General features: G+C 40.7%; 1 pseudogene; it reads left to right on the forward strand.

The window, feature by feature from the left end:
• Positions 1–996: 996 nt before the first annotated feature.
• Positions 997–13,143, forward strand: part of LOC133876134 (probable LRR receptor-like serine/threonine-protein kinase At1g56140) — a 33,085-nt pseudogene continuing 20,938 nt past the window's right edge.

The raw sequence follows: 13,143 nt of genomic DNA on the forward strand, positions 1-13,143 counted from the left end.
AACATCAGTTGTTATTACCGGAATTTAGACTTTGACGACTGTTTGGCCAGTATCGGCTACTATGGTTGGAACATCGACTTTGGCTAATTTTTGGCTGGCCTCGACTTGAAAAGAGCTTCATTAGCCTTTTTGGCCGACAGCCTAATATGTTGTCAAAGGCTCAACATGATGCAAAAGATTATCTTGAAACTGTAGAGTAGGTTGGAGAAATAGAGCTGTCAGAAAGAGATCATTCTGGGAAAGAAATTGAAGCTAATGAATCTGATGAAGAAAGTGATGGTGATGATGTGAATGGTTTGGAATATTCAGATCAATATGAAGTAATCTAGAAAGATGCAATGATAAAATGCAAGGGTAGTGGTTCTGAAGAAGAGAATGCCTATGTATTAAAGCAGCAATTTCCTTTTAAAGATCACTTGCAGGAACATGTTGAGTACTATGGTGGAAGATGACAGAGGTTGAGGTCTATTTGCGGCTATGATTCTGTGAGACTATGGATTTTGGTTGTGGTTGCAGATGCGGAAGGGATGAGAGAGCCCCAAAAAAAATTGGCACAGGATCGATACTCGCATGAGTTTTTAGAGCTTTGATACCATATAGAAGCTCATAATTTTGGGAAGAGTTGAGAACAAGAGAGAGAGAAACACAATTAAGGTGGTTCGACCTATGGCATACTTCTACACGTCAAAGCCTTTGCTTAACTACACGTCAAGCCTTTGCTTGACGATTTGATTGTATACAAGGCTACTCTATTTATAAAGAAAAGAGTCTGAACATTATACGTCACTTCAACTTATACGTTAACAACAATAAATTTAATTTACACATACCATCTTATACATCTTGTTTCTTGAGTTCTTGTAACTCTTGTCTCAATACTTACCCCTTCCTGATAGGTTTTGCGTGTTCTCGAAAGAACCTCTAGTGCAACACCGGTGCCCCGATATGCACAAACTGGCGACCGGGTCTGACCCCGGGTAGCCCACACTGGTAACAATGTCGTATGGTCGTGACCACTGTGTACATAGCTGCGCTGGTCAGCACAAATCTAAGAGGGGCTTTAGCCTAAATTGCTCCGCTTATGTGGGAAGTGGCTTGGTAACTTTGAGGCTAAAAGTGCCCGCATGAGTTGGGCTTTGGTATATTGAGACTTAAGTTTGAGCATTTCTCATCACCTCTAATATTGCATCCTTTATTAGTGTAATTTTTCCTCTCTTTTTTTTTTCCCTTGTGGAAGTAGATTTTTATCCTGAACTACGTAAATAATTTCTTTTGAGTGTGGTTAATTTATTTCTTTTCCCTCTTCTCTACTAGGTGGTAGTCCAAAATTTTATTTTGTTATAATAAACTAGTACCAAAACTTTTTGCTGTCACAATAGTTACTATTATTCTTGAGCAGGCACTCATCTACCACCTTACAATTTTGAACTTCAACAAAATTAAATTCACATAAAATGTGAGCAATTTCAAAACAATATTGAAGTGCAATCCTTCCATTTGATAATCCACTTTTTGGTTTTAAATAGCCTTGAAAAGTTCAATAAAATTATGTTGTTTTGTTGTGCTAAGATCTTATCTGTTATTCATGTCGATTTCATAGATGTTACCCCTCCTATTGCTTGGTCCAGTTATTTCTTTTTTGGACATAGTTGTTATGTGCTTGGTCTATATATCTTTTGCAACTTTGATAAATTAGGAAAAGGCATTTAAGGTTAAATTGTTGCTTCAATGGACCATTAGAGTGATTTAGCCAGGAGACTCCATATATAGAGAATGGAGTCTCCTGGCTAAAGGATATCTTTTTCAAATTTTTTTATCAAACATTTGTGTGTGTGTGTATACGCATGTTTCTGTGTTTGCTGGAGTTGAAAGTAAAATGGGAATATAAAGGGGAAGTTTCTTGTGTGTTTTATCTTTATAAATATCAAACCAAAATTCAAATTATTCAATCACTGTGCTGAAATTGAATAATGCAAAATGGAATTATAGGCATATAGGCATTATATTATCTTATTATTATTTCATTGGTAATTCTAGGCCACCTTCTGCTCTCTTAAATGGAATTTTCAACTCACGCATGGATAATGAGGGCGAAGTTGAATAATCTAAGTACACACATTCCAAATGACAACGATTCAACCGACGAAGATGGATCTGAATTTGGTTAGGCTTTTAACTTTTGTATTATTTATCTGAACTCTGTATTATTGATTTGATTTTTTTTTTGTATGTGATTTATAGTTGGATGATAAGGACAATGAGCCACAATACAAGATGATAGATGTGAATGGTAAAGTTGAAGAACCTAAGGAATTAATGATGTTTGATTTGTTGGAAGAAGTTGAAGGGTATTATAGGAGGTATGGTCAGCAAGTTGGTTTTGATGTGGTAAAAAGAACCGGAAAAAAGGGGACCATTGTCGTCCGAACGGTCACACGTCCGCTGCAAGTAATTTCCATATAAGGCTTTCACGCATCCGGACCATGGGGAATGAGCGTCCGGACGGCTAATCTTCAACACGCAATTTCCATATCTGCTATGCGCGCGTTTGGACCATGATAGGTAGTTGTCCAGACGGTTGAAGTCGAATTGGCAATTTCCTTAACTAATGAACGCGCGTCTGGACCAAGGCTGACTATCATCCGAATGGTGATATTTGAATTGCGATTCTTGCCTTATGTAGGAGCGTGTCCGGACGGGAATTCACGTCGTCCAGACGGTTGAAGCAATCTTCCCTTAAATTGAACTTGGAAAGAATCTGAAGCTGATCGATCACTGAGAGGCGTCCGGACGGGCTGCTGAAATGTTCGGACGGATGCAAGCTGGAACAGTTGCTTCTCGAAACAGTGAAGGTCCGAACGGGAAAGTACATCGTCCGGACAGATGATGCTTGATCTGTCGGGGTGTCCGGACGGTATGGCACGTCGTCCAGACAGATGGCAAGTCGTCCGGATGGCTGACAGGGAACCGAAAATTCTAACTTGTAAGTAGTGCAGAATCTTCTGACATCACTCTGAATAGTGGAATCCCTGATAAAAGCATCTATACATACAAGTGATTTTGTCAACCAGAATGTAGCCAATCAAAACCTAACAAACTCCCCCTTTGGCCATTCTGGGACAACAATCACTTGACTGATTAAAAATACAATCCCGGTCCAAATCATCAATTACTCCCCCTTTTTGTCACAAAGGGACAAAGGGTAAAACAGAGTAATAATATCCACAGACCAAAACTTTCTAAACTCCAAAATAAGAAAATAGAGACAAGTCTGCAAGTGGCCCAAAAGAGAGGAACATAAATCCTCCAAGTACCAAATCCTGCTGATCCACTGAAATCAAGTAACGGAGAGAAATCCGTAAAAGCTGGATTTGTACTACTTCGGCTTTTAGCTCCGGAAGCCGGGAATCATGGACTGAAAAATCTTCAATCTCTTGATTTTGCAAAGCCTGAAACTGGTTATCCGCAAATTGACATCCTCTAAGCAACTGGTCTGCACGATAACTGAGGAGATTCACCACTGAACCTCTGACTGATGCAGATCTGAGGGAATGCTACGGAAGGCTTTGCATGAGCTGGGGAAAAAGCTCATCTCAAATCCTGAGATCCTTGGAAATTTTGAACAAATAACTTGAACAACAATCTTGTTTTCCAAAAGATCCATCTGTCAGTTATTGTGCTGGGAGTTGCTGGACAACATATTCCTGAAAGGATTTAACAGAAATCTATCCAAAAATAACACCACATAGAAATATTAGATCTTGTTAGTCCAAAAAAAAAAGTGATATTATGACAGCTGTCAATTGGATGCCCAAAAATTATAAAAACAAATATCGCAATCCAAATGACCCAGATATACCAATATCAACCCAACACACAGACAAAATAGGATTTTCATGCACACTATCTCAAGAAAATATCCCAACAAATATTCCAATATTCTAAAAGCACAAAAACTTAAAATAATAACGGAAGACACAATGAAGATCATGGGATGAGAAGAGATGTGCAAAAAATGCCAAAATCTCGGGAGAAATCCACGAGAAAAACACACAACATGCCATGATAAATTAATAAAAAATGCAAATATGTGTGTATGGCAGAGAAAGGAACGCAAGTCTTAAACCTGTAGAGATCCTATCCGAACGTGTCACTAAACCATCCGGACGGCTACTGCTAGAACAATGTATGGCAAGACTGCGCTCGTCCGGACATAAGAATAGGTCTATCCGGACGCTTCACACTGAACATCTGAAACTGGAGAAAAATATGCAGAAAAGTATTTTTCCCTAAAGTTAGCTTCAGAACACGCATGTATAATCAACTTATAAAACAGTCAAATAGCATTGCAAAAATATGCAACGATATAAATGAGAGTTAAGTATTCAATAAGCTCAAATTTTCCTACAGATAGAAATTTTAAATAGATTACTCAACTCATGCAATGTGTGTGTGTGTGTGTGAAGACTTTTCCCAAAAGGTATGAATTTAACTGATATGACAAAAAGCAACTAGATTTTCTAGACAAGAGAGAAAATCAATGAAAGATCAGTCAAAAGTCAAACCTTATAACTTACTAGGGCCTAGCCACCCTCATCTAATACACTCCCCCTATGATGCAGCACATAATTGTTTTACTTGTACCATGAAGGACAAGGTAAATTTTACTTGCACATATAGGGCAAGGCATATTGCAAATTCAGCACATAAGTAGTGAATATACAATTAAAGAGCATAATTCATATGTTTTACTGCTTGATTCTTATGGTGCTGCGACCTAGAGAGAATGCCAGAGTTTTTAGGTTCTAGGTTCAACTAGCATTTGGTCAATTTGGCCATCTTATCAAAAACCTCTTCTCTTATCTAGAATTTCTAGAAGTAAAAAGTCAAAGAAGGAAAAGATGTACCTTAGGGGAGTCTTAGATAGTACACATTTTTCATCGCATGAGGAAAGTAACTATCTATCATTAAGATGCCACAGGAAACTTAGCAGATATCATGCATAAACTCTCAATCATATATAAGCATATTTAATTAATGCAAAATGAACTGAGATATCAGGCAAAAACACATACAATATCTGAAAAGCTATGAAAAGAAAAAATAAAATTCTGCATCTTCTCCCCAGTTTTTTTATTTTTTATTTTTTTTTTATTATTATAAAAAAAATGTGTTAGTATTTTGGCCTTATTCTGTGTTTGGACAAAATCACTTATGTGTAATGATGCGGTTAATAGGGATTCCACTTTCAGAGTGATGTCAGAAGATTCTGCCTGCAAGTCAGAAGAATTTCAAGTTCCCTGTCAGCCGTCCGGACGATGTGTTATCCCGTCCGGACGCCCATCTGTCTACTGTTCCATCCGTCCGGACGACGTGTCATTTCATCCAGACATCAGACAGACAAGCATCATCTGTTCGGACGACGTGTTTTCTCCGTCCGGACACCTACATCGTATCGAGAAGCTTCTGTGCAAACTTGCTCCGTCCGGACGTTTCAGCAGCACGTCCGGACGCCTATCAGTTCTCGAATGGTTCACTGATTCTTTCCAAGTTCAAGAAAGGGAAGATCAATCAACTGTCCGGACGATGTGGTATCCCATCCGGACAAGTATCTCCGTAAGGCAAGAATCGCAGTTCAAAATGAACCGTCCGGACATCTGACAGCTGTGGTTCGAACGCTGGTGCATCGTATATGGAAACTGCCAATTCGACTTCAACCGTCCAGACGTCTCCCTCTCATGGTCCGGACGCACGCACATCAGATATGAAAATTGCGTGTTGAAGTTTAGCTGTCCGAACGCTCCTGCCCCATGTTCCGAACGCGCGAAGCCTATTATGGAAATTACTTGTAGCAGACGTGCGTCCGTCCGGACGATGTTCTTATACAAGAAAGATTTCTCCGCGAAAATTTCAGAAAATCCTGTCGCACAGTTGTCCGTCCCGACGGCCATGGTCCACCATCCGGACGGCTCCCATTCTGACCCCTAACCTATAAATAAGGGTCCTTGGGCACTTAGAGCTGCAAGAATTCGGTGTGAATTCCATTAGAGCTCAGAGACATGATATCTCCTTTGAAGCCATTTTTCAAGTGTGATGTGCTGTAAACCAAAGTCTATCTTAGAGGTCAGCTCTAAGGTAAGGAGTTCCATTGAAGACCCCTTCAGGTAGGTGAACCTAGTTGGGAAGCGTTCGTGTTGGGTTACACGTCGTAAATCAAGGTACGACCACTGCATCAGTACATGTGAGTGTTATTGTCTTGTATCTAGCTTTGTCTTCTGAATAGTGGAATTCCTGGGTTTGGTTGCCCCGGAGTGGTTTTTCTCTTAACTGAGTTTCTACTTCGTCAACAAAAATCTCTGTGTCATTTACTCTCCGCTATGCTTTAATTTTTGTTGACACTTATGCACTCACTTTACTTTTAGAAGTCAATTCAATTTTTCAATTGGTATCAGAGCTTGGTACACTCTGAGAAGATTAATTTCTTGAGTGTTTTTATATTTGACTTCTATCTTTATTATGTCTCAAACTCTTAATTCTGTTCCTGCCTTTGATGGCTCGAACTATTGCTATTGGAAGGCACGTATGCGTTTCTTTTTGAAATCTATTGACTGTTGGGTATTGTCATTTGAAAGACGAGCGTCCCTCAAAAGAACGCTCGTCTTTCAAATGACAAAGCCCTCCATGCTCTATGCCAAGCACTTTCTCCATCTGAATTCGCCAAAATTTCAAATTGCGAATCAGGCAAAGCAGCATGGCAAATTTTGGAAACAACATATGAAGGCACAAAACTTGTAAAATCTGCCAAACTTCAGATGTTGATTTCAAAATTTGAAGAAATTAAGATGTTAGAGGAAAAGACATTTGGAGAGTTTTACTCCAAAATAAGTGACCTGAGGAACTCCATGGTGAGTCTTGGGAAACCTATCTCGGATGTAAAACTCATCCGAAAAATTCTCAGATCTTTGCCCGAGCGTTTCAGGATTAAGGTAACGACTATTGAGGAAAGCAAGGATCTTGAAGAAATGAAGAAATGAAGATTGAAGAGCTGGTTGGATCTCTTCAAACATACGAGCTGTCTCTACCCCCGGTCAAGAAATTAAAGACCATTGCTCTTAAGGTTTCCAAGAAGAAGGTAGAAGCCTCCTCTGAGGATGATCGGTTCAAGAAGAAGTTTTCTGAAAAAGCCAAGAAACCTCTCAGAGAACCTGAACCAGAGGATGAAGAGAAGAAAGATCCCAGAGGACCCCGATGTTTTGAATGCTCAGGCTATGGGCATATCCGGGCCGATTGCGGGAATCTCAAGAAGAGCAAGGGGAAGGCTTACAATGTGACTCTCAGTGATGAGTCCGAAAAAGATGCTCCAAAGTCTGACAAATTTCTGGCTTTTGTGGCCCTTTATATTGAAGAAGAAGACTCATATTATTCGGAGCATAGTGAGAATGAGGTAGAGCTCAAGGAAGCATACAAAACTCTCTACAAAGAGTTTGAGAAGCTGAGGGAAGGCTGAAAGCAGCAAGTTAATGATTTGAACAGTCTGCATACTAAGAAGAGCTCACTGCTGCTCAAGATACAGGAGCTCAAGTAAAAGTTACTTGAGACACAGCTCCAGCTAGAAAGAGTTACTGATGAGAAGTTGACTCGTATGCTGTCCATCCAGAAGAGCCCATATGACAAGACTGGTCTCGGGTATGTAGCTTCCTCTTCTGATATTCCTTCTTCCTCAAAGACTGTGTTTGTGCCTCCTACAGTCCCAGAGATCCCTCCAGTTATTGAAGATAAACAGAAGGAAAAGGTCAATGATGATGTTCCAGGCACTCAGCAGCCTCATTCCATCAGAAGACCTCCTATTTGCCATCACTGCGGTCTCAGTGGGCATATACGGCCTTAGTGCTCCTTCTTGAAAGCACAAAAGGCCAAAGCCAAGAAAGAAGTGCCTAGACAAGCTTAGTATGGGACTGTACCTGCAGCTCAGCATCAAACCCTTTGGCATCAGGCATCAGGCATCCTATCAAGCACCATGGGGACAAGCACCAAGACATCAGTTCCAAGCCCCTTGGTTTCATGCTCTTCAGTGTCAGCGGCCTCAACAGCGGTTTGTACCAGCCAATCAGAGTGGCACTTACAAGAGCAAACCTAGGCAATTGAGAAGGCCTCAAGAGCAATACTCCGGTGAGCCTCCTATTTGGATGCAAAACATGATGGAGTGGATGATGCAGTCTTGTCAGCAACCACCTACTGGAAGGTAGACTTGAGCTGAGAAGGACAGTTACCCCAAAAGGGGGAACCGGCGCACCTAGTAGGAGAAGGTGTTCATGCCTAGGATTTGGTTTCTAATCCTAAGGCATCAGGTTTGATTGCTTGCACTTTCAATTGTTATATTTGTGTGCCTACTATGCAATCTAGGAACCAGTTTGTTGTGCCCCCTATTCTCTTGAGAGAGCATTGCATGTACTGTTTGGGGAAGAAAGAAAAAGCAGGTCGAGCGACTGTTTTTTTCTGTATTGGCATCATCAGGTTTGATCTTGCCATGCATATGATGTTTTCTTTCCATATTGCATTTGTTTTTAATAAAAAAAATATTGGGGAGAATTTGCAGGATATATTTTTTGGCATATCAGATATTGCATGTATTTTCTCATGATATCTCAATTATTTGGGTATTAATTTACTTTGCTTAGATATATTTGAGAGTTTTTGACTATAAGTGTTTTCCTGTATATGCAAAAGTAGGATAGCTTCTTTTCTCATGCGATGAAAAATGTGCACTATCCATGAATCCCCTAAAGGTACATCTTTCCTTCTCTGACTTTGTGTTTCTAAGAATTTTTGGATAGGAGAAGATGTTTTTGATAAGATGACCAAATTGACCACATGCTAGTTGAACCTAGAACCTAAAAACTCTGGCATTCCCTCTAGATTGTAGCACCATAAGAATTAAGTAGTTATTCATATGAATTTTGTGCTTTAAATTGTCTATTCACTGCTTTTATGCTGAATTTGCTATATGCCTTGCCCTCTACGTGCAAGTAAAAATTTACTTTGTCCTTCATGGTACAAGTAAAACAATTCGGTGCTGCATCTCAGGGGGAGTGTATCATATGAGGGTGGCTAGGCCCTAGTAAGTTATAAGGTTTGACTTTTGGCTAATCTGTCACAGATTTTCTCTCTTGTCTAGAAAATCTGGTTGCTCTTTGTCATTTCTGTGATAGTCATACCTTGTGGGTTAAGTCTTCACACACACACGCATTGCATGAGTTCAGTTGTCTATTTGAATTTCCTGTGTCCAGGAAAATGTTTGTGCTGAATGAATTCTCAACTCTCTTTTATATCTCTGCTTAGTTTTGAGATGCTCCCTGATTGTGTTATCAGTGGATTATACATGCCTGTTCTTAAACTGACTTTGGAAAAATTATTTTTCTGCAAATTTTCCTCAAGTTTCAGATTTTCAGTGTGAAGTGTGTGGACGGACTTATTCTTACATCCAAAACGAGAGCAGTCTTGCCATATGCTGACCTAGCAATTGCTCATCCGGTCAGGATCTCTATAGGTTTAAGACTTGCTTCTCTTTCTCTGCCATACACACATCTTTGCATTTTTATTGATTTATCATGGCATCTTGTGTGTTTTTCTCATGGATTTCTCCCGAGATTTTGGTATTTGTTGCACATCTCTTCTCATCCCATGATCTTCTTTGTGTCTTCCGTTATTCTTTTAAGTCTTTGTGCTTTTAGAATATTGGAATATTTTTTGGGATATTTTCTTGAGATATTGTGCATGAAAATCCTTCTCTGTCTGTGTGTTGGGCTGATCATGATATATTTATGCCTTATGAGAAGCTGCATTGCTTATATTTCTCTTTGGCATCCGTTTGACAGCCGTCTCAAATACCACATTATGTTTGGAACTAACAGGATCTAATGGTATTTTTGGAGATATTTTTGATTGGTTTTTCAGGAATACGACATCCAGCGGCTCCCAGCACAGTGATTGACAGATGCATCCTTTGGAAAACTGACTGTTGTTGAAGTCAGATGTTTAATGTCCAAAGGTCTTGGGATTTGAGATGAGCTTTTTCCCCTAGCTCGTGCATAGCCTTCCGTAGCAGTCCCTCAAATCTCCATCAGTCAGAGGTTCAGTGGTGAATCTCCTCAGTTATCTTGTAGACCAGTTGCTTAGAGGATGTCAATCTACGGATAACCTGGTTCAGGCTTTGCAAAATCAAAGCGACTGAAGGCTTTTCAGTCCATGGCTCCCGGCTTCTGGAGCTAGAAGCCGAAGTTCTACAAATCCAGCTGTTACGGATTTCTCTCCGTTACTTGATTTCAGTGGATCAGCAGGATTTGGTACTTGGAGGATTTCTGTTCCTCTCTTTTGAGCCACTTGCAGACTTTTCTCTAATTTCCTATTGTATTAGATTTTAGAACGTTTTTGTCAGTGGATATTATTACTCTGTTTTCCCGAGTCCTTCTGAGACCATTAGGAGGAGTAATTTTTATTTCAGTTGGTTGTTTTATTACTCTATTTACCCTTTGTCCGTTTGTGACAAAAAAGGGGAGTAATTTTTATTTTGGACCGGGAATGTATTTCCAAACTGGTCAAGTGATTTTTGTCCTAGAATGGCCAAAGGGGGAGTTTGTTAGTATTTTGGCCTTATTCTGTGTTTGGACAAAATCACTTATGTGTAATTATGCGGTTAATAGGGATTCCACTTTCAGAGTGATTTCAGAAGATTCTGCCTGCAAGTCAGAAGAATTTCAAGTTCCCTTTCAGCCGTCCGGACGATGTGTCATCCCGTCCGGATGCCCATCTGTCTACTGTTCCATCCGTCCAGACAACGTGTCATTTCGTCCGGACATCAGACAGACAAGCATCATCTGTCCGGACGACGTGTTTTCTCCGTCCGGACACCTACATCGTATCGAGAAGCTTCTGTGCAAACTTGCTCTGTCCGGACGTTTCAGCAGCACGTCCGGACGCCTATCAGTTCTCGAACGGTTCACTGATTCTTTACAAGTTCAAGAAAGGGAAGATCAATCAACCGTCCGGACGATGTGGTATCCCGTCCGGACGAGTATCTCCGTAAGGCAAGAATCGCAGTTAAAAATGAACCGTCCGGACATCTGACAGCTGTGGTCCGGATGCTGGTCCATCGTATATGGAAACTGCCGATTCGACTTCAACCGTCCGGACGTCTCCCTCTCATGGTCCGGACGCACGCGCATCAGATATGGAAATTGCGTGTTGAAGTTTAGCTGTCCGGACGCGCGAAGCCTGTTATGGAAATTACTTACAGCGGACGTGCGTCCGTCCGGACGATCAAGCCATCCCGTCTGGACGATGTTCTTATACAGGAAAGATTTCTCCGCGAAAATTTCAGAAAATCCTGTTGCACAGTTGTCCGTCCGGACGGCCATGGTCCACCGTCCGGACGACTCCCAGGCAAATTTTGCCTAACGCCCATTCTGACCCCCAGCCTATAAATAGGGGTCCTTGGGCACTTAGAGTTGCAAGAATTCGGTGTGAATTCCATTAGAGCTCAGAGACGTGATATCTCCTTGAAGCTGTTTTTCAAGTGTGCTGTGCTGTAAACCGAAGGCTATCTTAAAGGTCGGCTCTAAGGTAAGGAGTTCCATTGAAGACCCCTTCAGGTAGGTGAACCTGGTTGGATAGCGTTCGTGTTGGGTTACACGTCAGAGATCAAGGTACGACCACTGCATCGGTACATGTGAGTGTTACTGTCTTGTATCTAGCTTTGTCTTCTGAATAGTAGAATTCCTAGGTTTGGCTGCCCCGGAGTGGTTTTTCTCTTAACTGAGTTTCCACTTCGTCAACAAAAATCTCTGTGTCATTTACTTTCTGCTGTGCTTTAATTTTTGTTGACACTTATGCACACACTTTACTTTTAAAAGTCAATTCAATTTTTCAAAATGCAATATGGAAATGACATCATATGCAAAGCACGATCAAACCTGTGAAAGCTCGATGATGCCAATACAGAAAAACAGTTGCTCGACCTGCTTTTTCTGTCTTCCCCAACAAGTACCTGCAATGCTCTCTCACAAGAAATAGGGGGCAAAACAAACTGGTTCCTAGATTGCACAGAAAGCACACAAATATAACAAGTAAAAGTGCAAGCAATCAAACCTGATGCCTTAGGATTAGAAACCAAATCCTAGGCATGAACACCTTCTCCTGCTAAGTGCGTTCATTCCCCCTCATGGGGTGAATGGTCTCATCCTTCCTGACTCATACCTGCTAGACCCGAGGCGGTGGCTTGCAGGTCTTATCCATGTTGTCCATTCTCCTTAGCATACCATCCATTAGGCTCAGCAATCCTTCATAGCCATGGTTGCCATTGGGCTTTTGCGGCTTTCTCTTGTAGCGCCTTGATTTGTTTTTCTTTGTTTTGCCACTCTGATTAGCAGGAACAAACTTCTGCTAATGCCGTGGAGCTTGAAGAGCCGTAGGAGCTAGAGTGCTCCCTGATGTAGCTCTTGTTGGCAGCTTCTTTGGCTTTTGAGCCTGGAGCTGTGGACACTTGAGTCGAATGTGACCGGTGATGCTGCAGTGATGACAGGTGGGCAAGCTTCTTTTGCTTGAATGCTTCTTGACATTCTCTGCAAAATTATAGTTAGCATTTTTACAAATAACATTGTCCTTACCTTTTATATGTCTCCTATGCGGAGGGACATATTTTGATGAGGAAGAATCACCAACTTCACTTTTCCTCATAGCATCTTGCTTAATCCAAGGCCTGTGGGATTTCAACAAATAACAATTTGGCCTAGTATGACCAATTTTCCCACAATTATGACAAGTAGGAACAAACTTACCTTGTGTTCCTGATTCCTTGGGCTTGGGCATCACACAATTATTCAAGCAAGAATTATCCAAACAAGCAGTGTCTACTATCACAGACTTAATAATAGTAGAATCTAATTCAAAATCAAAAGCAAGTGAAGTAGAAGCACTCAAATCATCAACAATTAAACCAGGCTTGTTAGGAACATCTGAATGAATACAAAGCATGCTCTTCAAATTATCACTAGAGAATTTTTTTCAAGAGATCTTCAGATTCTTTTAATTTTTTCTCAAGTTTATCAATAATGTCAAATAGCATGGTATTCTCAGATTTCAAAGAGT

This window comes from Alnus glutinosa, chromosome 8, assembly GCF_958979055.1.
Source record: "Alnus glutinosa chromosome 8, dhAlnGlut1.1, whole genome shotgun sequence".
Lineage (NCBI taxonomy): Eukaryota > Viridiplantae > Streptophyta > Magnoliopsida > Fagales > Betulaceae > Alnus > Alnus glutinosa.